Here is a 22821-nt window from a genome sequence, read left to right as displayed (position 1 = left end):
CAGCCCAAGCAGGGGAAGAGGAGGGGGCACGCGAGGGGAGGGGCAGGAGAAAATCCTCCAATCCATTTGGCTCCTTCGTGGGCTGCACCATCGCCATCGCTGTCCGCCATGGCCGTCTGAGGGCGGAGCTCGAGCGAGGTGTCTGGGGCGCGGCCGCGGCCGGCTCGGCTGCCGGAGCTCCACCTCCTCCTCCTCCCAAGCCGCCCAGCCATGCCAGCCTCCTGCGGAGGTCGCCCGCGCTGCCCTCGTCGCCGGCGCCGATGTCGGCCGCGCCGCCCGTCGCCCGCGCAGGAGGTGATCGGGAGAGAGGCGCAGGAGATGGAGGTGGCGGCGGGATGGGGGGCGCGAGGGGAGAGGAAGGGAAGGCGACGGGCAGAGGAGTGGGGATTGGGGAGCGATTGGGGGCGTGGCGATTGGTGGAGGGCTAGCGAGAGATCGGGCCGAGCGGGGATTTTCCCGACCCATGGATAAAACGTGGGTTCGCGCGAGGGCCTCGCGCCCTGGACGGAACGGCTGGCCGAGATCGCGCCACGTCAGCTCGATCGGACGGTCGAAAATCCAAACGTCTGTGAGAGCTCCATGAGGGTGCAGCAATCATACCGTGGGATATGATGCCCCCCATAGGGGGCCTCACAGCGATTTGAGATTGTGGCCGTCGGATGGTTCCTCGCAGGGAATCAGGTCCGTCCATTTTCTCACTGCCTCTGTATGAAGCTGACAAGGCTGAAACTCTGTCATGCAGTGACACGGTAAAACTTAGACAGGAAAGGCCTTATTTTGCAATGATGATTACTGTGGAAAACTTTATTAAGTGAGAGTTGATTTGCTCTATGGCATAATAGTCAATGGAAAAAAATATTATACATGCTAATGTTATCACTTGTTCTGCGACGTTGTAAGTCATCCTATTTGAGATTGTGGCCGTCGGATGGTTCCTCGCAGGGAATCAGGTCCGTCCATTTTTTCACTGCCTCTCATATAAAAAACACAGCCCAACCCAACAACGGTGAAACCCTAGCCGCCTTTCGCTGCCCATCCAATCCCGTCGCGTCCTTCTCCTCCCCAATCCCCTCGCATGCCTCTCCTTCCGCGTCTGGCGGCGGCGGCGCTCCACTCTCCCGGCCGCCCGCCCTTCTCCTCCTCCCATCCCCATCTCCAACCCAGCCTCCACCACTAAGGGTCAATCCTCTCCACGAGCCTCAGCCTCCACGTTGCCGATGTCCTCGTCCCCGTCGAGCCATGCCTCCTCCATCCTTGTCAACAACGTCGGCCATCCTGGTCCGCCCCTTCTCCTTTAGGCTCTCCCTCTCCCTCCCCGCCGCCAAGATCGAGCCCTGTGATACGGCGCTTGGCAAGCGGAGCATGTCCGTCGCCTCACCATCCTCCCAGCGCTTCGCTTCTCTGTTGCGTTCCACCTTAGTCTTTATTTTCAGGTCAGTGCAGCAGCCATGTTTCGACCCCGGTCGCCTCGTCTCCTTTCGTATCTTCTTTGGTCACCTCGTTATGGATCAGGCGTTCTAACCTTTGCTGGGTCGCGGGAGCGGAGGCGCCCAGGCTGCAGGAAAACACCAAGCAAAAGCGGCTAGCGCACCAAGGTGCATCTCCGCTGCGATCAGTACTACGGAGTACTACTAACCGTGGAGTAGGCAAACACAGATTTACTCCCGTCTCCTACTCGTAGCCATAATACTCCAAACTTCAAGCGGACCCAGCCCTATTTGATATGGACTGTTTCTAATCTTTTCTGGATAAATAGTTAACTACATTTACGAATATACTGCATCTACAAGTGCATCCATTAAATTATTTTTATTTTCATTCTTGTGTGCATGTGTATAATCTGTTCTGTACTTGCAAACATTTTCCTCTACAAATCGGGTTAGAAAGACTTAATAATATGACTAGATAGCTTTTGAGAGTGACATGTTGGAGATGATTGATTATGAATATATTACAGAAAAAACATGAACAAAATGATTTATTTTGTGTTAATCAAAAAATCAATATTAGGGCCTCATATTGAATATTGCACCGGAGCCCCCAAATACTGGAGATGACCAAGGGATGCATCTCCTCGGTTTTTTCGCTGCAAAATGTGATGCTTGGACTGTGTTCTTCCCGTCGAGTGCCCAACAAGAGGGAGAGGAGGAGCGCAGCTGCGCGCGAGCTTGGTGGTGGGGAAAGCAGGATGGTGAAGATGAGCTTGTGTGTGCTGGACTGGCATCTCTACGTGCTCTCGTGTAGGTATACATTTGCTTCCCTAATCCCCTGATTGTATGGAGCAAAAGTTGCTTGCTAGAGTTTGTTCTATACCACTAACAGTTCAGCAAGATACAGAAGACCTTCGAGTTCACACTTTTGGGTTATGGCCTGTAGATTTTCTATTATCAAAATATATATATATCAGCATATAACTTTGTCTTACATTATACATGCTGTCGAGCTTCTTAATTTAAGCCATACTTTCAGCAGCAAGTAATTCTCACACATAGTGACCTGCATTTCAGCTTCTTTTTTTGCCTCTGAACACTGCTTTGCACCATCAACACATTGCACTGTCTTACATTATACACGCTGCCAAGCTTCTCAGTTCAAGTGACACTTTCAGCTTCAAGTTGTTCAAACCGTCAAACTTCTCGGTTTATGTTACACTTTCGGTAGCAAGTAATTCAAGTAATTCTCGGAGTATCGGGATGTGGTTCGTCCCCGAGCATCTGCTTTCTTCTTTACCTATGGGTGTCGGTAGTCGAGAGGTAAATGAAAAAGGTATAAGTTGTTCTCTCTCCGTGAACTACTTACAAATATATGGCAGTTCAGCGACGGGTTTGTCGACAAATATCAAATTTTGTGGTACATTATGAAACTGATCATGTAGTTATATATGTAGCTTTTCATATTGTACTTTGGCTGATAGTTTGAAGCTCATTTTAAACTGAAATTGAAAGAAAAAATATGAATGTTGTAGTTCATTTGAAGTGACATTATTGATATACCTGTTTGCTTTGCTGGAACCTCTTGCTTTTATCCAAATCTTTTTGAAACAATATCTTTTGTAGGTTGTCACTTTGGATTTCTCTATAGTGTATTCATTGTCGTTACATTGGGTATTGGTTGCGTGTTCTCCTATTTATATGGACATACTGCTGCATATAGCACGAGAAATCTATTTGTAGTGAACAACCAAAATAGGAGTATCGCTCGCGATGAGTGGCACGATCCGGCTTTATTTTCTTTACAGGATAGTGGATTTCTGCAATATATCTTCGGTATGAAGCCGACAAGGCTGAAACTCTGTCATGCGGTGACACGGTAAAACTTAGACAGGAAAGGCCTTATTTTGCAATGATGATTACTTGTGGAAAACTTTATTAAGTGAGAGTTGATTTGCTCTATGGCATAATAGTCAATGGAAAAAAATATTATACATGCTAATGTTATCACTTGTTCTGCGACGTTGTAAATCATCCTATTTGAGATTGTGGCCGTCGGATGGTTCCTCGCGAGGAATCAGGTCCGTCCATTTTTCACCGCCTCTCATATAAAAAACACAGCCCAACCCAACAACGGTGAAACCCTAGCCGCCTTTCGCTGCCCATCCAATCCCGTCGCGTCCTTCTCCTCCCCAATCCCCTCGCATGCCTCTCCTTCCGCGTCTGGCGGCGGCGGCGCTCCACTCTCCCGGCCGCCCGCCCTTCTCCTCCTCCCATCCCCATCTCCAACCCGGCCTCCACCACTAAGGGTCAATCCTCTCCCCGAGCCTCAGCCTCCACGTTGCCGATGTCCTCGTCCCCGTCGAGCCATGCCTCCTCCATCCTTGTCAACAACGTCGGCCATCCTGGTCCGCCCCTTCTCCTTTAGGCTCTCCCTCTCCCTCCCCGCCGCCAAGATCGAGCCCTGTGATACAGCGCTTGGCAAGCGGAGCATGTCCGTCGCCTCACCATCCTCCCAGCGCTTCGCTTCTCTGTTGCGTTCCACCTTAGTCTTTATTTTCAGGTCGGTGCAGCGGCCATGTTTCGACCCCGGTCGCCTCGTCTCCTTTCGTATCTTCTTTGGTCGCCTCGTTATGGATCGGGCGTTCTAACCTTCTGCTGGGTCGCGGGAGCGGAGGCGCCCAGGCTGCAGGGAAAACACCAAGCAAAAGCGGCTAGCGCACCAAGGTGCATCTCCGCTGCGATCGGTACTACGGAGTACTACTAACCGTGGAGTAGGCAAACACAGATTTACTCCCGTCTCCTACTCGTAGCCATAATACTCCAAACTTCAAGCGGACCCAGCCCTATTTGATATGGACTGTTTCTAATCTTTTCCGGATAAATAGTTAACTACATTTACGAATATACTCGCATCTACAAGTGCATCCATTAAATTATTTTTATTTTCATTCTTGTGTGCATGTGTATAATCTGTTCTGTACTTGCAAACATTTTCCTCTACAAATCGGGTTAGAAAGACTTAATAATATGACTAGATAGCTTTTGAGAGTGACATGTTGGAGATGATTGATTATGAATATATTACAGAAAAAACATGAACAAAATGATTTATTTTGTGTTAATCAAAAAATCAATATTAGGGCCTCATATTGAATATTGCATCGGAGCCCCCAAATACTGGAGATGACCAAGGGATGCATCTCCTCGGTTTTTTCGCTGCAAAATGTGATGCTTGGACTGTGTTCTTCCCGTCGAGTGCCCAACAAGAGGGAGAGGAGGAGCGCAGCTGCGCGCGAGCTTGGTGGTGGGGAAAGCAGGATGGTGAAGATGAGCTTGTGTGTGCTGGACTGGCATCTCTACGTGCTCTCGTGTAGGTATGAATTTGCTTCCCTAATCCCCTGATTGTATGGAGCAAAAGTTGCTTGCTAGAGTTTGTTCTATACCACTAACGAGTTCAGCAAGATACGGAAGACCTTCGAGTTCACACTTTTGGGTTATGGCCTCGTAGATTTTCTATTATCAAAATATATATATATCAGCATATAACTTTGTCTTACATTATACATGCTGTCGAGCTTCTTAATTTAAGCCATACTTTCAGCAGCAAGTAATTCTCACACATAGTGACCTGCATTTCAGCTTCTTTTTTTGCCTCTGAACACTGCTTTGCACCATCAACACATTGCACTGTCTTACATTATACACGCTGCCAAGCTTCTCAGTTCAAGTGACACTTTCAGCTTCAAGTTGTTCAAACTGTCAAACTTCTCGGCTTATGTTACACTTTCAGTAGCAAGTAATTCAAGTAATTCTCGAGTATCAGGATGTGGTTCGTCCCTGAGCATCTGCTTTCTTCTTTACCTATGGGTGTCGGTAGTCAGAGGTAAATGAAAAAGGTATAAGTTGTTCTCTCTCCGTGAACTACTTACAAATATATGGCAGTTCAGCGACGGGTTTGTCGACAAATATCAAATTTTGTGGTACATTATGAAACTGATCATGTAGTTATATATGTAGCTTTTCATATTGTACTTTGGCTGATAGTTTGAAGCTCATTTTAAACTGAAATTGAAAGAAAAAATATGAATGTTGTAGTTCGTTTGAAGTGATATTATTGATTTACCTGTTTGCTTTGCTGGAACCTCTTGCTTTTATCCAAATCTTTTTGAAACAATATCTTTTGTAGGTTGTCACTTTGATTTCTCTATAGTGTATTCATTGTCGTTACATTGGGTATTGGTTGCGTGTTCTCCTATTTATATGGACATACTGCTGCATATAGCACGAGAAATCTATTTGTAGTGAACAACCAAAATAGGAGTATCGCTCGCGATGAGTGGCACGATCCGGCTTTATTTTCTTTACGGGATAGTGGATTTCTGCAATATATCTTCGGCATGAAGCCGACAAGGCTGAAACTCGTCATGCAGTGACACGGTAAAACTTAGACAGGAAAGGCCTTATTTTGCAATGATGATTACTGTGGAAAACTTTATTAAGTGAGAGTTGATTTGCTCTATGGCATAATAGTCAATGGAAAAAAATATTATACATGCTAATGTTATCACTTGTTCTGCGACGTTGTAAGTCATCCTATTTGAGATTGTGGCCGTCGGATGGTTCCTCGCAGGGAATCAGGTCCGTCCATTTTTTCACTGCCTCTCATATAAAAAACACAGCCCAACCCAACAACGGTGAAACCCTAGCCGCCTTTCGCTGCCCATCCAATCCCGTCGCGTCCTTCTCCTCCCCAATCCCCTCGCATGCCTCTCCTTCCGCGTCTGGCGGCGGCGGCGCTCCACTCTCCCGGCCGCCCGCCCTTCTCCTCCTCCCATCCCCATCTCCAACCCAGCCTCCACCACTAAGGGTCAATCCTCTCCCCGAGCCTCAGCCTCCACGTTGCCGATGTCCTCGTCCCCGTCGAGCCATGCCTCCTCCATCCTTGTCAACAACGTCGGCCATCCTGGTCCGCCCCTTCTCCTTTAGGCTCTCCCTCTCCCTCCCCGCCGCCAAGATCGAGCCCCGTGATGCGGCGCTTGGCAAGCGGAGCATGTCCGTCGCCTCACCATCCTCCCAGCGCTTCGCTTCTCTGTTGCGTTCCACCTTAGTCTTTATTTTCAGGTCAGTGCAGCAGCCATGTTTCGACCCCGGTCGCCTCGTCTCCTTTCGTATCTTCTTTGGTCGCCTCGTTATGGATCAGGCGTTCTAACCTTTGCTGGGTCGCGGGAGCGGAGGCGCCCAGGCTGCAGGAAAACACCAAGCAAAAGCGGCTAGCGCACCAAGGTGCATCTCCGCTGCGATCAGTACTACGGAGTACTACTAACCGTGTAGTAGGCAAACACAGATTTACTCCCGTCTCCTACTCGTAGCCATAATACTCGAAACTTCAAGCGGACCCAGCCCTATTTGATATGGACTGTTTCTAATATTTTCTGGATAAATAGTTAACTACATTTACGAATATACTGCATCTACAAGTGCATCCATTAAATTATTTTTATTTTCATTCTTGTGTGCATGTGTATAATCTGTTCTGTACTTGCAAACATTTTCCTCTACAAATCGGGTTAGAAAGACTTAATAATATGACTAGATAGCTTTTGAGAGTGACATGTTGGAGATGATTGATTATGAATATATTACAGAAAAAACATGAACAAAATGATTTATTTTGTGTTAATCAAAAAATCAATATTAGGGCCTCATATTGAATATTGCACCGGAGCCCCCAAATACTGGAGATGACCAAGGGATGCATCTCCTCGGTTTTTTCGCTGCAAAATGTGATGCTTGGACTGTGTTCTTCCCGTCGAGTGCCCAACAAGAGGGAGAGGAGGAGCGCAGCTGCGCGCGAGCTTGGTGGTGGGGAAAGCGAGGATGGTGAAGATGAGCTTGTGTGTGCTGGACTGGCATCTCTACGTGCTCTCGTGTAGGTATGAATTTGCTTCCCTAATCCCCTGATTGTATGGAGCAAAAGTTGCTTGCTAGAGTTTGTTCTATACCACTAACAGTTCAGCAAGATACAGAAGACCTTCGAGTTCACACTTTTGGGTTATGGCCTGTAGATTTTCTATTATCAAAATATATATATATCAGCATATAACTTTGTCTTACATTATACATGCTGTCGAGCTTCTTAATTTAAGCCATACTTTCAGCTGACAAGTAATTCTCACACATAGTGACCTGCATTTCAGCTTCTTTTTTTGCCTCTGAACACTGCTTTGCACCATCAACACATTGCACTGTCTTACATTATACACGCTGCCAAGCTTCTCAGTTCAAGTGACACTTTCAGCTTCAAGTTGTTCAAACTGTCAAACTTCTCAGTTTATGTTACACTTTCAGTAGCAAGTAATTCAAGTAATTCTCAGAGTATCGGGATGTGGTTCGTCCCCGAGCATCCGCTTTCTTCTTTACCTATGGGTGTCGGTAGTCGGAGGTAAATGAAAAAGGTATAAGTTGTTCTCTCTCCGTGAACTACTTACAAATATATGGCAGTTCAGCGACGGGTTTGTCGACAAATATCAAATTTTGTGGTACATTATGAAACTGATCATGTAGTTATATATGTAGCTTTTCATATTGTACTTTGGCTGATAGTTTGAAGCTCATTTTAAACTGAAATTGAAAGAAAAAATATGAATGTTGTAGTTCGTTTGAAGTGACATTATTGATTTACCTTGTTTGCTTTGTTGAACCTCTTGCTTTTATCCAAATCTTTTTGAAACAATATCTTTTGTAGGTTGTCACTTTGGATTTCTCTATAGTGTATTCATTGTCGTTACATTGGGTATTGGTTGCGTGTTCTCCTATTTATATGGACATACTGCTGCATATAGCACGAGAAATCTATTTGTAGTGAACAACCAAAATAGGAGTATCGCTCGCGATGAGTGGCACGATCTGGCTTTATTTTCTTTACAGGATAGTGGATTTCTGCAATATATCTTCAGTATGAAGCTGACAAGGCTGAAACTCTGTCATGCAGTGACACGGTAAAACTTAGACAGGAAAGGCCTTATTTTGCAATGATGATTACTGTGGAAAACTTTATTAAGTGAGAGTTGATTTGCTCTATGGCATAATAGTCAATGGAAAAAAATATTATACATGCTAATGTTATCACTTGTTCTGCGACGTTGTAAGTCATCCTATTTTTGTCACTCTAGAACTAGCAACATCCATTGAAGATATACTGTGTTACCGTCTCACAAAATTTTGTAACTATAGTAGAATGCGGGATAATAAATGATTTATTGTTGCTAGGCTATGTCCCAAAGCTCTGGTATTCAGCTTTTGTTTAGTGAGATTTGGATTTTTTTTTCAACACCAATATATATTTTCATTGATGTGTTCTGTAACTTAGGCTCGGTGCTCGAGATATGGTGGTGCTCGAGATATGGTGCAGTATGAAGGTTTTTTAAGTTTTCCATCGCTGCTAGGGATACACGACTATCAGTCGATCAGACGTTTGGATGTATGCTTGGATTGGCAGGTTCAATTCCAATCATTTTATGTCCCTTCCCTATATTGAAAAATCATGATAGCAAGCAGAACATTTCTTGCATTCTTTAAATGCGTACCTTTCATTTAGTTTTGGAGTTTGCCCGTTTATCTGCTATCTTAGGAGCATCTGCTATTTGGTGTAAAGTGTAATATGTATTAACCTTTATGTCTTTTGGCATTGCTTGTAAGTCTTAAAAAATAAGTGTTCATGCTTGACCCCCGTAAGAAATATCTGAAGTAATATTGTTTGGCTTACAGTTCACACCTAGACTATTGCTCCATTCTCTTCTTGTGGTATTTTGTTACATCCAATCATTTTGTTATATCTATGCCTTAAATTACTTGCTCTGCTAAGCCAGGGTTAGACAAATGTTTTGAGCTATTTCTACTGCTTTACTGAAAAACCCGCGCCGTGAGTAGGCCACGGATGGCACTACTGCTGCACGATTCGTCGGTAAGTCTCCATTTTTCTCTGTACGTTTGGTCTATTTGATTCGTCTCACTATTCTTGATTTAGTGCAGTGTAGGTGGAATTTCTTAGCCACGTGTCTTGTACTCTTGTATCATGTGCAAGTGGAGCTTGTCTCTCCCCTCTTACATTGCCTTCTTTATTTCTCACATTGCTGGGATTCAGACTGAACATGCAGATAAGCAAACCAAAACATGATTGATTATTTCCCCATGCTAAAAATCATTTTGTACTGATGGCAGCAATTGTATATGATACATTTGGAGACTCGAAGAAAATATTCCCCTGTATTTGTAAGTGTATTAAAGTTTAACCATTTTGAGAAAGTTCTTACATTTGCTTCTTTTAATTTCTCTTATAGTGTATATTCAGGTTTTCACATGCCACTAATTATTCTTTTGTCTACCTTGCTCTATTCAGGGGAAATAAATGAACAAAACAATCAAGTATTGCTGTGGATTTTTGGGACATTTGACACTTACAAAAAAGTGGTTTATTATGCGGGGAGTTTGGAATCATCACTCAACCGGTTTCTTAATGGGGCATGTTTCAGATCATGTTTCTTTTCGAGGTATACTTGAGAATGATCTAAAATAGGTGCATTTTACTGAGATAGAAACATCTACTGTACATTTTTTTTGTTTGACTGTAAATCTTCAAAAGAAGTGTTCATGATTGATCACCTGGAGAATATATCTAAATTGATATATTTTCCCTCAGTAGAAAAATGGATTTATTTTGTGATAGATGCGAGCTACATATATATCGTCTTAGGTCGTGGTGATATATATATATGTTATCTGTTCAATTGCAGGTGTTAGAAAAGAAAGTTCAAGTTGTTTAAGTGTCTGATTTGTGGATTTGTGTAGCAGAGACTTTCTGAGGCTAGAAGGTACAGTATGTATTTATCTTGCCCATTTATTTTTGCTTTCTCTGTGTTCCTACGACGGGTCATGAGCTGAGAATAAGATATTGAGTGAGCCCACTATTATGTTTGATTTGGATGGTTTACAGCCTTAGTTGAGGCATTACTACAGATGTATGAGGGCAAATGGGGTCACTTTCAAAGTGTATTATGCTTATAGATTTTGGAATGGACCATCCTGATAAACAAAACTTTTCTCTGTTACTTTTGTGTAAACATGATTTCAAAGCATACATTTATCTATCTCCAGCTGTGACTCAAAATAAGCTGCAAGCCAGCAAGAATATGCTTTATTGTATCTCACTTCCTTGATTTTCTTCTTCTTTACCTATGATATTTCTTTCGCGATGCACTCGCTTTTGTCCCCGTGAAATGATTTCTCTGGGTGTGGTTGGGGTCATTCTCTAGCCCCTCATGTTTCTAATTCATGTTACATTTCAGCTCCTCTAGGATTATAGTCAGCAATGTACAGAGTAGATGAAGATAAAAATTATTTATGATGCAGAGGTTATAGTGGACATATAATTAGGTATTTTATTCCTTGGAATTTTAGCTAATCAGTTATATACTTCCTATTTTGTACCTAGATTGCACATATAATTGATCTGCTGGTTGCCTCTTTTGTTTATTACCTAAATATAGAATCGAAAACGCGTCCAATAAGTATAGCAAGCGCCCTTTCTGTTTATTTTGCTTTGTTATAGAGTATGAAATTAAGAGAGGAACCAGTATGTTGTGAGATCTTCAGCATAATTTTACACATCGTACATTTGATCAAAGACCAATTACTTGACTTGAGACATATATGCTTGACAATACTTTTCAGTATCAGAAAGTAGCAAGTGCATAAAAGAACAAGTTTTGTGCTTCATAAGGATTCCGATTCCCCTATATAATTAGCAACTGAGTCTGATTACTTCCAATTTGGCAATAAAGAAAGTCAGTGGTGAGCCTAGAATTTGAACAACAGGATTTCAATAAAAAAATAAGGAATTTTTTGACAGCTCAAATCCTAATTTTAGCTGGCTATGGCCTTTTTTGACATAATGAGCCGGGAGAACAAAGAAGGGATGGATGCTCTCTTGATTCAAATGTTATGTTGTTTTATTTTCATATTTTTCATACATGTACACATTACATACTATATCAGGTAATACACAAACTGATTGGGGGATGCGCATTGTCTGATATTATCATGTTGTGCTGACTAGCAAATGCCCTTCCTGTTCACGTTTCAGGCACCTCTCTTAATTGATTATGATGTCAGACTTCAGAAACAATGGAAATAGTGAGAAACAAAGAAGTATTTCAAGCAAACCAATGGATTCTATTGTTACCATTCCATTCTCTCGAAGTTTATGAATGGCATCAAAACTGACCTTCCTTGGTGGCGCAATACTTCCATGCATCGTTGTCATATTTAATTGGCCTTCTGAAATCACTTTGCACAAACTAATGTAGGTAGCTTGCTATGAGTTTGTTTGAACCACTTGATGGATCTGAAGAGTTTCTGTTAATGTTTCTATTTTATTGACTCGTGAGCATTGAGCTGGTCAGTCACCATTTCTGTATACCTCTTGGGGACGTTATATTGTCCTGAACTAACATCATGTGCACATCTATTTTTTCGGTGGTGTCAACAACTGCTTTCAGAGTAGCTGATCGTGTCGCTTCGCTTAAGATTTCGTCATATTGTTCTATTCACGCGGTAGAACCATTTGTATATGTACCTGTTGTAGTTATGCCATCCGTTAAATTTAGTATGTTTCATTTTCTACAGATTCTCTAGGACTTCAAGGAAGAATATTGAGTCAAGAAAAAGGTGGATGTCGTGAGGTGATTTAGCTGCTCCAAATGAAATGACTATATACTATAATGCACTGGTTCAAGTTGTTCCATGCATGAGCGCATCCCTATGCAAAATTCATAATATGTCAAATGTTTGCGAGGTCTGACTAGACCCTTCTCTGGCAATCGGTTTGTTGTACTGTATGAAATGGTTACTCAGAGACCGTTAATATCACGATGATATTGCCAGATGTAGGCCTTGATGGTTCAATTGCTTATTCTGTTAGAGACATGTGGAAGGTGAGTTAGGTAGATATACGTGTTTGGCAAAGTAAAGGGTAACCAAATGAGCCATATTTTGTTCGGTTAATTTCTCAAGTGATTGAACTATGTGTTCATTTATGTTCATGAAGTGCTTAGTATTTCGCGGTCTTTGCTTGATGCATCCGGTTGCATAATTAAGCTTATCGGTAGCATTTTTTTGATTGCGAGAGAAAATGATCACTAGATGGCTCGGATCGTTCGAGTTCCCTCCTTTCGGGTTCTCTCGATTTTCTCTCAAGATCCTAGGTTTTCTACTTTTCGTTTTAATTACTGAAATCCCTGCTATATCATGGTTGACGTTTTGGTTCCAATTAGTTACCGAACATGCCTCTGTAAATATTTAGTTCCCCTCTTTCTATCTTGATGAAGCAACCTCATTGCCCAAATGTTTGAGTAAAGCCATGTTCCAGTACATGTCGAAAAGGCACTAATAAGGTTCAAAGAAACATCAGAATTAAGTTTCCAGTCCATCCTCAGTGGTTCTCTTTATATCTGAAGTTGCTAACTGCTTGTTTTATACAACTTGTAAATAAGAGTGTACTGCTAGCTTGCTATGCTTATGGTTGTTTAATTCGGTCCTATGTCAATGTAGAACCAAATATTTGTCTTGCTTCATTGTTGCTTTTATGGAAAAGGCATCAATGCATTTGATTCATTTGATCTTACCTCTTGCTTTGTTGTTGCTTTCATGCCCTTAGATTTCTTTTGTTGTCTATTCACCAAGTATAGCTATTTCCGTGCACTACCTAAATTGTTGCTTAATTGTTTTTTGTTAGGATTGTTGGTGGAGCTCATTGTGTTTGTGAAGGTACCTAATATTGTTGATGATCCAAACCCTCCCCTGCCCCATCTACTACGACTTCGACAGTTAACACAAGGTTGCTTTCATATTTTGTTCCGAGCTTATTTGATCGTTTGGTTGACAATCAGTGCTTCCATCGTCCAGTCTGGTATGGCTTCCTTGCCTTCGCCCCATGCTTTGCCATCCCTACCGGTAGGAGCACATCGAAATGTGATGATAGCCTCCGGCAACCATGGCCGGAAAGTAGATATGCTACCCCTCAAATGTCTCCTTCATCGTAATTAGTTTAAGTGTTGTTGCTTACAACCTCCTCAAACCACGAGTCGAAAGTACAAGCTATGCCACTCTGTCAAATGCTTCCTTAATGTAATTAGTTTAAGTGTTGTGGTGCATTTGGTGCCGATAATATGTAGGATAACGTATCCAACATACTTAATCTTCCAGATTGTTGGATGCACTATTTGTTTGGAGACGCTACCAATGCTTGTTGTGAAATTTTATTACATGAGAAAATATAAGATTTCATTGTTGGGGATTTGCAACAGATATTGTTCCTGAGCACCAATACTACTTTTGTTTATCGCTGCCTACTCCCTATTTTCAGTACTTCAGGTCTTACTTGACAATACAGATTTAGATTTTGAGCACCAGAGATTACTGAGCCGTCCTTACATAGAAGAGACACTCCCTTTTTTGGATGGAAAGAGCCACTCCCTTTCCTAGAACAACATATTTAACCATTTTGTTTCAATACGCGCTATGCCATGCTACCGTCATATCCCGGAATTGTCTTAGATATAATGAACTCGAGAAAATAGTCGCATTTGATCAACCGTATTTACATGTTGTTTGTATCGGTATTGTAAATATCGGACTCTCAACTAGAATATCCGAGTAGTATCTCGATGAAATCTCATATCACCTTTGTTTCGATCTAAATACTATTTATCTGTCCTAAAATCTTGGGAGTGCACTGAGTTAGAAAATATGCGGATACATGTCATGTTTAAATTTCTTATTCATGTTGCTATTTGAGTCGAGTTCTGCTGCCGGGATTAGCATCCATGTATATGAATTCTCCGGGGTCATAATCTGAATAATTATGCTAGGAAAATTGAGTGAAGGTTTTCCGCAAATCTTTACTCTCGGAAAGCTAGGAACTAGGGAACACAAATATTCTCGCTTTGAGAAAGTATGACATCGGGTCTAGAATCTGTCATATTATGAAGGTATGTGGGACCTGTTCTGTATAATTCATAAATAGCTGTTATGTCTAGGTGTTAAATTTTTGAATAATATATGTAAATCAGTGACATACTAGCATTAGTTGTTCAGTGAATACTGCTTTCGTTTTAGGTTGGCCACCCGCATTTGTTGAGCTCATCTCTCAGTTGACGTGTTTGACGAGAAAGATGAGAAAGTTGCTATTATCTCTACAAATGTAATTAATCCTGCCATATTCGATCAAGCTCTGAGAATTTTTATTCCACATGTACCGGCTGGAACATCTGCTTGGCCAAGGTAAGTGTTGTTGAGGATTTGCCGGGTCATTAGTTTTGATCTGAAATCTATTAAATATGAGTGTTAATTGTTTGGGGTGTGCTTGGTTTGTAATTTGGTGGTCTGTTGATGGTGTTTTTTTGCCCGAAATTTCTACTTCTTGCTTGCAGACTTTGGTTTTGGGGACTGTTATTTGGCATCACTATTTAGCCTATAGCAATCCGAAACACCACATTCCTAGATGATTTTTCCTGCTCCCATTCGGCCTCCGTGGTCGGTTCGTTCCTGCTCTTCTCATATTTTGGGCATATGAACAAACAATTTTAGTTTTACGAGTCACCATATTATGGCCATAGGTATTGTCATGTTCATGTGAGCCTTTAAAAGAAAGGTGATGAACTAAATAAAATTTTAAACTTTATTGTCAGAGGAGATGAATAAATTGTGGTAGTAACATAGTGTATATGAGTAGTGACACAGTTTAGATCATGAACAATACTGTAGACTCAGATTTTTATTAGGACAACTAGGAAAGAAGGGAATCTGTTGTATATATGTTAGCGAGGAAGTATGCAGTGATATGTGCTAGGTAAACATGCTTAAACGTGCAAGGAATTGTTTTTCCCAAGATGATTGAGCATGTCAAAATTCCGTTATACATGTCAAGAATCCTTGAGTACATCTAGAAGACATGTACCACTTCAATATTCAAGGGTGAGATTACCGACGGTAGAAACGAGAGATGAGTTTGTTCTAAAAAAAATAACTTTGTGCATTCAATTTTGATGAAATAATTACGAGGAGTTTATTCCTGAAGAATAAATTATTTATTACGGATGTTTAAGGCAATTTCCCTCGCAGCAAAATTTCTCAGCAACTTCTTTATTCGGTGAAATGAGACCAAGGTCAGAGGGACGAGTTCAATGCCCAATGGCTGTTTGAGAAAACAAAGGTACTTGGATGACCCTTTTCTTTGCTTTGTTTTTCCATATATTTCTGATGTTTTCCCTTGATGTATCCGCGGTTCTTTGATTGCTTACCAGGTAAGGTATTGTCTTCAGTGCATGCATTAACCAAGAACACCATATTCAAGCTGGGGATATCTTAATTCAGACCTTCTGTGAAGATGTAAGGTATTGTCTTCAGTGCATGCATTAACCAAGAACACCATATTCAAGCTTGGGATATCTTAATTCAGACCTTCTGTGAAGATGATTTTCTTTGATTTGTTGTGTATTTTCTAGAACAGATGATCCTCCACCACTTATATACATGTTAATCTAATTTGTCGTAATCTGCATGCTTTCCTGATTCCTCGGTATCAGTAGCTTGCATCTCTTCTTTTCCTATACCCGCATCTCTTCTTTTCCTATATCAAATTGCTAGGATAATTTATGAACTTCAAATATAATAAGTCAGCAGTACAAGTCGATATGTATGTTGCTTGCATTTATGTGCTGATGGTAATCATTTGCTCCTGCTTGTGCGTTCAATTGTTGGTCTTCTCTCTGTTTGGAGAGATTCTCCATGGATTCTTTTTGTATGCTTAAATTCTTGATGGAAGATGTTTTGATCCCACCATGATTTTTAGTTCTTGGAACCACACCAAAATCCAACCGCATGGACATTTGAAGTATTGTAGCATGGAAAATTAAATTCTTTTACATGTATGTGCATTTGATTTAAAAGACGTGGAATTGGTTATGTCTTAGGCAGCTGTATTCATTTTTATAATACAAAAACTCTAGCTGTACATTTGTATTTTGAAAGGCATAAGTTGTGGAATAATTTCTTTACTTCATTCCACATAAATTTTGCAGGTTATGGTAAAGTTTGAACCAATTAGCCAAGCTGATGGAAGTGCTTTGCACATTGTTGATCATATAAATGGAAGACTTCCTGTTTTATACCATGTCCTTTGACTTAGAATGTGTGCTTGCTTGTTGGTTTCCCAAACTATTCTTAGTGTGAATGCATTGTTTCCTTCAATTGGATAAATTCATTTCGTGTTAGCCCAATGGCTATTGATGGTTTCAAGGCATCCCAATAGCTATGATGGTTTTAAGGCAATCTCGGTATACAAGTTGAATGGTAATTTATTATCTTCTCTTTATTGAGAAATTGCTAAGATTACAATACTCTGTTGTATCAAACGTGAGCTAATCTTCTTCTCTTACCGTTTCTTATATTTGGCTCACATTTAACTATTGGTTGATTATCTTTTCATTTGCAGTGGTGTTAAGTTTTGGTGATGCGCATTTGCAGCGGTGTTAAGTTTTGGTGGTGCAAGTACCTATTAAATCTACGTTTTTCCCGTGTTGTGGCCTCTAAAAACCATGCCACGACAACGCCCATAAGCAGCTTTTGTAGATGTTGTTTTTGATGTTTCTTTAGTTACTATAACAATATTCTTCTATTTCCCTTATTGTATATAAAGGTTTGCTATTATGTTCATGATTTTGTGTGCATTAATTTTATCTTATATACTTTGTTTTGTAAAATCAAAGAAACCTATTACCATTTTCCAAATTGTTTTTATATAAAATGTAAATCGTTGCGAATTTTACGGGCTCGTGCGCCAAGGCGCACATTTAAATCTAGTCTAAAGGTATAATAGATGCCCCCCATAGGGGGTCTCACAATGATTTGAGCACGTGGACCGTCGGATCTTTTCATCGGTGCATCTCGTCCGTTCGTTTTGGCACTCCTCTCACTAGCTAACCCCATGCAATGGCAAATTGTTACCCGCCTCCGGCTGCATGTGGGCCCACCTTTGCTAGCCCCGCACGTCGGCCATTGCGAGTAGGATCTCTGTCGGTGCACATTGTCATCGGGCAGTGGATCTCCACCCCGCAGGGGTATTTTCGGTATTTCAGCCTGGCATGGTATAAAAGCGAGCCCCCAGGGCAAAAAAAAAACCCTAGCCTCCTCGCGTCCCCGCCTCGCGCCCGCCCTCGTCGCCCGCCGCTGCCTCGCGGCCCCGCCCCGCCCTCGCCTCTGCCCCGTTCTCGTAGCCGGCCACCGCCTCGAGCCGCCTCCAGCCCTGCTCCCTCGCTCCCCAGGTCGCCGCCTCGAGCCGCCGGACAGCATCAGCGCCGGCCGCCGCCTCGACCCGCCGCCAACCCTCCTCCCAATCCGCTCGCGAGCGCCCTTTCCCATCCCCTTTCTTGCACACCACCACCATCTCAAGCTCCTCTGTTCCGTCCGCTGCTCCCGCGACGATGGAGATGGCGTCGGTCGCACATGATTCACGGCGGAGTGGCGAGGCTTGTTCGTCGGCGCACGCGTGCACGCACATCGCGCGCGGCTCTGTCAATCTTGCATACCTGCGTCGCGCTCTTGGCCGAGGTCAGCTGCCGCTGCACTCCGCCAAGCCGCCCCCCAGGATGCGTCGGCGGTGATGCAGGCCATGGAGGGCTATGGCTGCTATCGTCATCCATCCAAGGGAACCCTCCTTCCCGGCGTCCTCCACGAGGCTTAGGGACGGAGCCAGAAATTGGAGATAGGGGGGCGAGAAATCGAAGCATCGAGACAACGAGACCCACGCGCCGGCCCGCAAGACAGTCTCCTCATAGACAATTTCACCATGACAAGAGGATTATGGGAAGAGTTAGAGTGCGGCATAAATTTCAAAGATGAAAATTTAAATCATAGAAGACATATATATGTGGACTGATAAAGTTGGAGTTGATCCCATTATATTTTTTTAATAATGTTACAAGCATATGTGGACAATCCAATGGTCTGTTATAATTTTAGGTATTTGTAATTAATTTTCACAGTTCTACCAAGTTTTGAAGGTATAGAAATTTTTAGATCCTATAGTAGGAGATGGGGACTGAATTGATAAGATGGGGACTGAATTGATAATAGAATTTAGAAATTGCCGTAAAAACAGAAGGGGATCAGAGCTAGGAGGAAACTAGCCTTTCCTTGCCTCGTTGCCCAGCGCTCATGGTGGGCATGCGGCCGGCCGGCCGTGCGCCTACGCACTGTTCTTCAATCAATTGAAAGATGCAAATTGCAGCAGAAACTGGCCAAGAGTGCTAGACCTAGGCGGCAGGGGCGAATACGTAAAGAGGGGGAGTAAAGGAGGACGATCTATCTGCAGCAAATTAGGCTTTCTCGTCCTTTGGTCTTCTAAATTACGGCGCTGGATTTGGGCCAGCCACAGATAAATAGATGGGCTTAGTTAGTTAAACAGTTGGGCTTCACGTGATTAGGGGGGGCGAAGTTACTCATTCACGTACGAAATGCTTGATTTCCTGATCGCTATCAAGCAAAATCACGATCGATAGGGGGGGCGTCGCCGCTGCTCGCCCCCCCTTGAATCCGTCCCTCACGAGGCTGGTCTGCCGCGACGCGTATTTCGACACACTCCGTCCTAGCGGGCTCCTCCGACGACCTCGCCGAAAACACGCTGGCCCTGCCCGTCCGGTGAGGTGTCTCTCCTCTCCCCTCTATCTCATCCATAAAATGAATCAATATGATCGTGTTTACTTGTTTCGATTTAATTGTAGCTAGGTGTCTGATTACGATTGGTTAGTTTGTAGGTCAAAAGAAAAGATCTGCCATTTAAGATAAATCCAGCCAACAGCCGATTAAAGAGGTATTCACTTGTGCCATTCTTTTCTTTCAAGTTTAGGGACTTTGATTATGTTAGATTTATCCATGTTTTTTTATATTTTAGATAACACATTACCATTCATGGTTGTATTCTCTTTCCAGAACCATTCATTTGCATACCTTTTTCTTAGTCAGGAAGCAAGTAAGCTTGACGGCTTGACCCCAAAGAGAGGAAATGGCTTACTCGTGTTTCCAAATGCCCCTGCATCCAAAATATTCTCTCAAATCTAACTGCCTTGAATATTGTTTAAACAATACATAAAATTGAGTAGGAATATTCATGTAGAATTGAGCATTTCAGTGTCATGTATTATTCTGAAAATGTTGACACTAGAATTCTCGAACTAGATAGCTAATCCCCTCATGTTCGTCTTTCGAGACATTGCTGTTACGATGGATGCTGTTTTGGTGGATATTTATCTTCCTATTTCTTTTTTTCCTTCTTATAATATATTGTGTTCCCATTTGCCTCTCTTTCGGATCTCTTCTTCTGTCTTGCTGTGTATGTGCTTATTTTCTTGTCATGTATCTGTTTTGCAGGTCATCGTCGTGCTGGCGACTGCAGCCTTTGGTGGCAGCTACTCGGATCCGACTGTTTTAGTGGTAGGATTCAACCCTTTTCCCTTTCTCGATGTTTAATTCTGTATTTTGTTTAGTATCGAGGTAATTAGGTACATGTATTTTCCCAGAAATCGATTAGTTAGTCTCCAAGCAGATTTCTGTTTACGAATCTTGTGGTATGCACATGTTGCCCTTTGTGTAGAAGTTTATAAATGTTTTTCGTTGTTTAAGTGAGTCTCCCATTGACTATTGGGTTTTTGCATTAGCTATGAAAGTTAGCTTGGATACATTAAACATGTGAAGTATCGGTATTACTTATTTACAGATAAAGAGAGCATTTCTTATTTGATACCGTGAGGTATTTACCCGCTTCATATAATTATTTACAGTATTTGATTAGGAAATGAAGGTAATTAATATAAAGCTACCGTACAAGTTTAGTCTTGGTTCTATTCCTTTTTAGGTTCTGGCTCGACTTACCGCTTACATAGTTGCTTTGTTATTCCATTTTTTTGGCAGGTGTTCTTCTTGCTGGAGTTTTTATACACGGCCTCGGGAAAAACATCTTCCACTATCCGGAGATATGATGCTACAAACCGACTCAGTAATTTGTGTCGTGTTTTGCAACTTTGAAGTTTCATTTGTAGCCTAAATGTGTTAATACGAAAGTGTGACTTGAGTACCAAAATATGCATTCTTCCTTCTTCGTTTTGGTGCCCGAGAGATCCGGCGTCGAGAAGCGGTGGTCTTTACTTGCAGGTATTCATCCTTCCACCCCTCTTTTTCATACACTCCCTCATGATCTCCAGTGCCTCTTTCTTAGAAGAGTTTCACACGCTATTTTTCTCGGATTTGGTATGCCTTTCATCAAGCTGCAATTACCGCTTATGAAGGCATGGAGAGAAGCAGCAGATCAGACCTCTGGGATACTTGAAAGGTAGTTTAAGGAGAAAATTAAGATTATGCTTGAGAATAATCTGCAATCACTCTCCTATTTTTCTCAGGATTTGCTATGTCTTGTCTGACTTCTATTAGTTGTTGCAGGCTGTTTGTTCTTGTAGTTCTTAGGGTTACATGAGGTTTTCATGATAGAGGCTTAAATTATCTGCTAGCACTGCAAGCCTAACAGTTTTTTGGTACTGGTCTTTGGTAAAGTATACAAGAAAATGGTACTGGTTATCTTATATTTTTATAGGTGGTTTGTACATTATCAATGTTTAAATTTCTTGACTTTGTAATGCTCTGTCTTATAGAAAGAACAACTGGTAAACACTTTTTCCCCTCCAAAGAAATAGAATCTAAAGGACTGCATGCAGCAAATGGTTTATGTTGTATCAAATTGAGTATTTACCGATGAACATGTGTTAAACTTGTGTACTTTGTTTCAGCAAAAATGAATTCTGATGTTCTTTCAGTGATACATGTATGTTGATTGATAAGGAAGGGAGGGAGAAGCTAGGCATGTTCTGTCAAAAGTTCAAAACTAAAGGCTATAGCTGTTGCGTGTTTTACGACTATGATTAATGCTACCCCATGGAGGAATATAGATCAACATGCATAAGGTTTTCCACATCATTTAGATGTAAGTTCAGGTATACTCTCCTATGTGATAAAGTTTTCCAGTTTATCTGCGTTATTTAGATGCATGTTGTCTCATGTTTAATTCTGCTTTAAGCTAAAATTACAATGTTTACTTTTGTATCTGGGTGTATGATGGCGTGTATTTCACACGTTCGTTGGGCAACCCCAAGAGGAAGGTATGATGCGCACAGCAGCAAGTTTTCCCTCAGAAAGAAACCAAGGTTTATCGAACCAGGAGGAGCCAAGAAGCACGTTGAAGGTTGATGGCGGCGGGATGTAGTGCGGCGCAACACCGGAGATTCCGGCGCCAACGTGGAACCTGCACAACACAACCAAGCTACTTTGCCCCAACGAAACGAGTGAGGTTGTCAATCTCACACGGCTTGCTGTAACAAAGGATTAACCGTATTGTGTGGAAGATGATTGTTTGCAGAGAAAACAGTAAAACAAGTATTGCGAGTAGATTGTATTTCAGTAAAGAGAATTGGACCGGGGTCCACGGTTCACTAGAGTGTCTCTCCCATAAGACGAACGAGCATGTTGGGTGAACAAATTACGGTTGGGCAATTGACAAATAAAGAGGGCATGACAATGCACATACATATCATGATGAGTATAGTGAGATTTAATTGGGCATTACGACAAAGTACATAGACCGCCATCCAAGCTGCATCTATGCCTAAAAAGTCCACCTTCGGGTTATCATCCGAACCCCCTCCGAGTATTAAGTTGCAAAGCAACGAGACAATTGCATTAAGTATGGTGCGTAATGTAATCAACAACTACATCCTTAGACATAGCATCAATGTTTTATCCCTAGTGGCAACAGCACAACACAACCTTAGAACTTTCGTCACTCGTCCCAGGTGTCAATGCGAGGCATGAACCCACTATCGAGCATAAGTACTCCCTCTTGGAGTTAAAAGCATCTACTTGGCCAGAGCATCTACTAATAACGGAGAGCATGCAAGATCATAAACAACACATAAGCATAACTTTGATAATCAACATAACAAGTATTCTCTATTCATCGGATCCCAACAAACGCAACATATAGAATTACATATAGATGATCTTGATCATGATAGGCAGCTCACAAGATCCGACAATGATAGCACAATGGGGAGAAGACAACCATCTAGCTACTGCTATGGACCCATAGTCCAGGGGTAGACTACTCACTCATCACTCCGGAGGCGACCATGGCGGTGTAGAGTCCTCCGGGAGATGATTCCCCTCTCCGGCGGAGGTGCCGGAGGCGATCTCCGAGGATCCCCCGAGATGGGATCGGCGGCGACGGCGC

At 42.3% G+C, this 22821-nt stretch overlaps 3 long non-coding RNA genes across 4 annotated transcripts in view; all 3 read left to right on the top strand.

The window, feature by feature from the left end:
• The first annotated feature begins 9584 nt into the window (after nucleotides 1–9584).
• The window catches only part of LOC124676434, a 21464-nt gene continuing 8227 nt past the window's right edge, over nucleotides 9585–22821 (top strand). For both annotated transcript variants that reach the window (XR_006993627.1, XR_006993626.1), the window contains exons 1-4: nucleotides 9585–9704; nucleotides 9832–9982; nucleotides 10226–10303; nucleotides 10778–10865. This is a non-coding gene — a long non-coding RNA (uncharacterized LOC124676434). The remainder of the gene's footprint in view (nucleotides 9705–9831; nucleotides 9983–10225; nucleotides 10304–10777; nucleotides 10866–22821) is intronic.
• On the top strand, nucleotides 11424–12424 carry LOC124676437. Its single transcript, XR_006993630.1, has 3 exons — nucleotides 11424–11793; nucleotides 12117–12172; nucleotides 12286–12424. It is a non-coding gene; the product is annotated as an uncharacterized LOC124676437 (long non-coding RNA).
• LOC124676436 lies at nucleotides 14365–17064 on the top strand. Its single transcript, XR_006993629.1, has 5 exons — nucleotides 14365–14479; nucleotides 14607–14771; nucleotides 15612–15702; nucleotides 16571–16841; nucleotides 16984–17064. It is a non-coding gene; the product is annotated as an uncharacterized LOC124676436 (long non-coding RNA).

The sequence above is a fragment of the Lolium rigidum genome, chromosome 7, assembly GCF_022539505.1.
Source record: "Lolium rigidum isolate FL_2022 chromosome 7, APGP_CSIRO_Lrig_0.1, whole genome shotgun sequence".
Classification (NCBI taxonomy): domain Eukaryota; kingdom Viridiplantae; phylum Streptophyta; class Magnoliopsida; order Poales; family Poaceae; genus Lolium; species Lolium rigidum.
The sequence above is the reverse complement of the archived record's forward strand: the minus strand, read 5'-3'. Positions and strand labels throughout refer to the sequence as shown.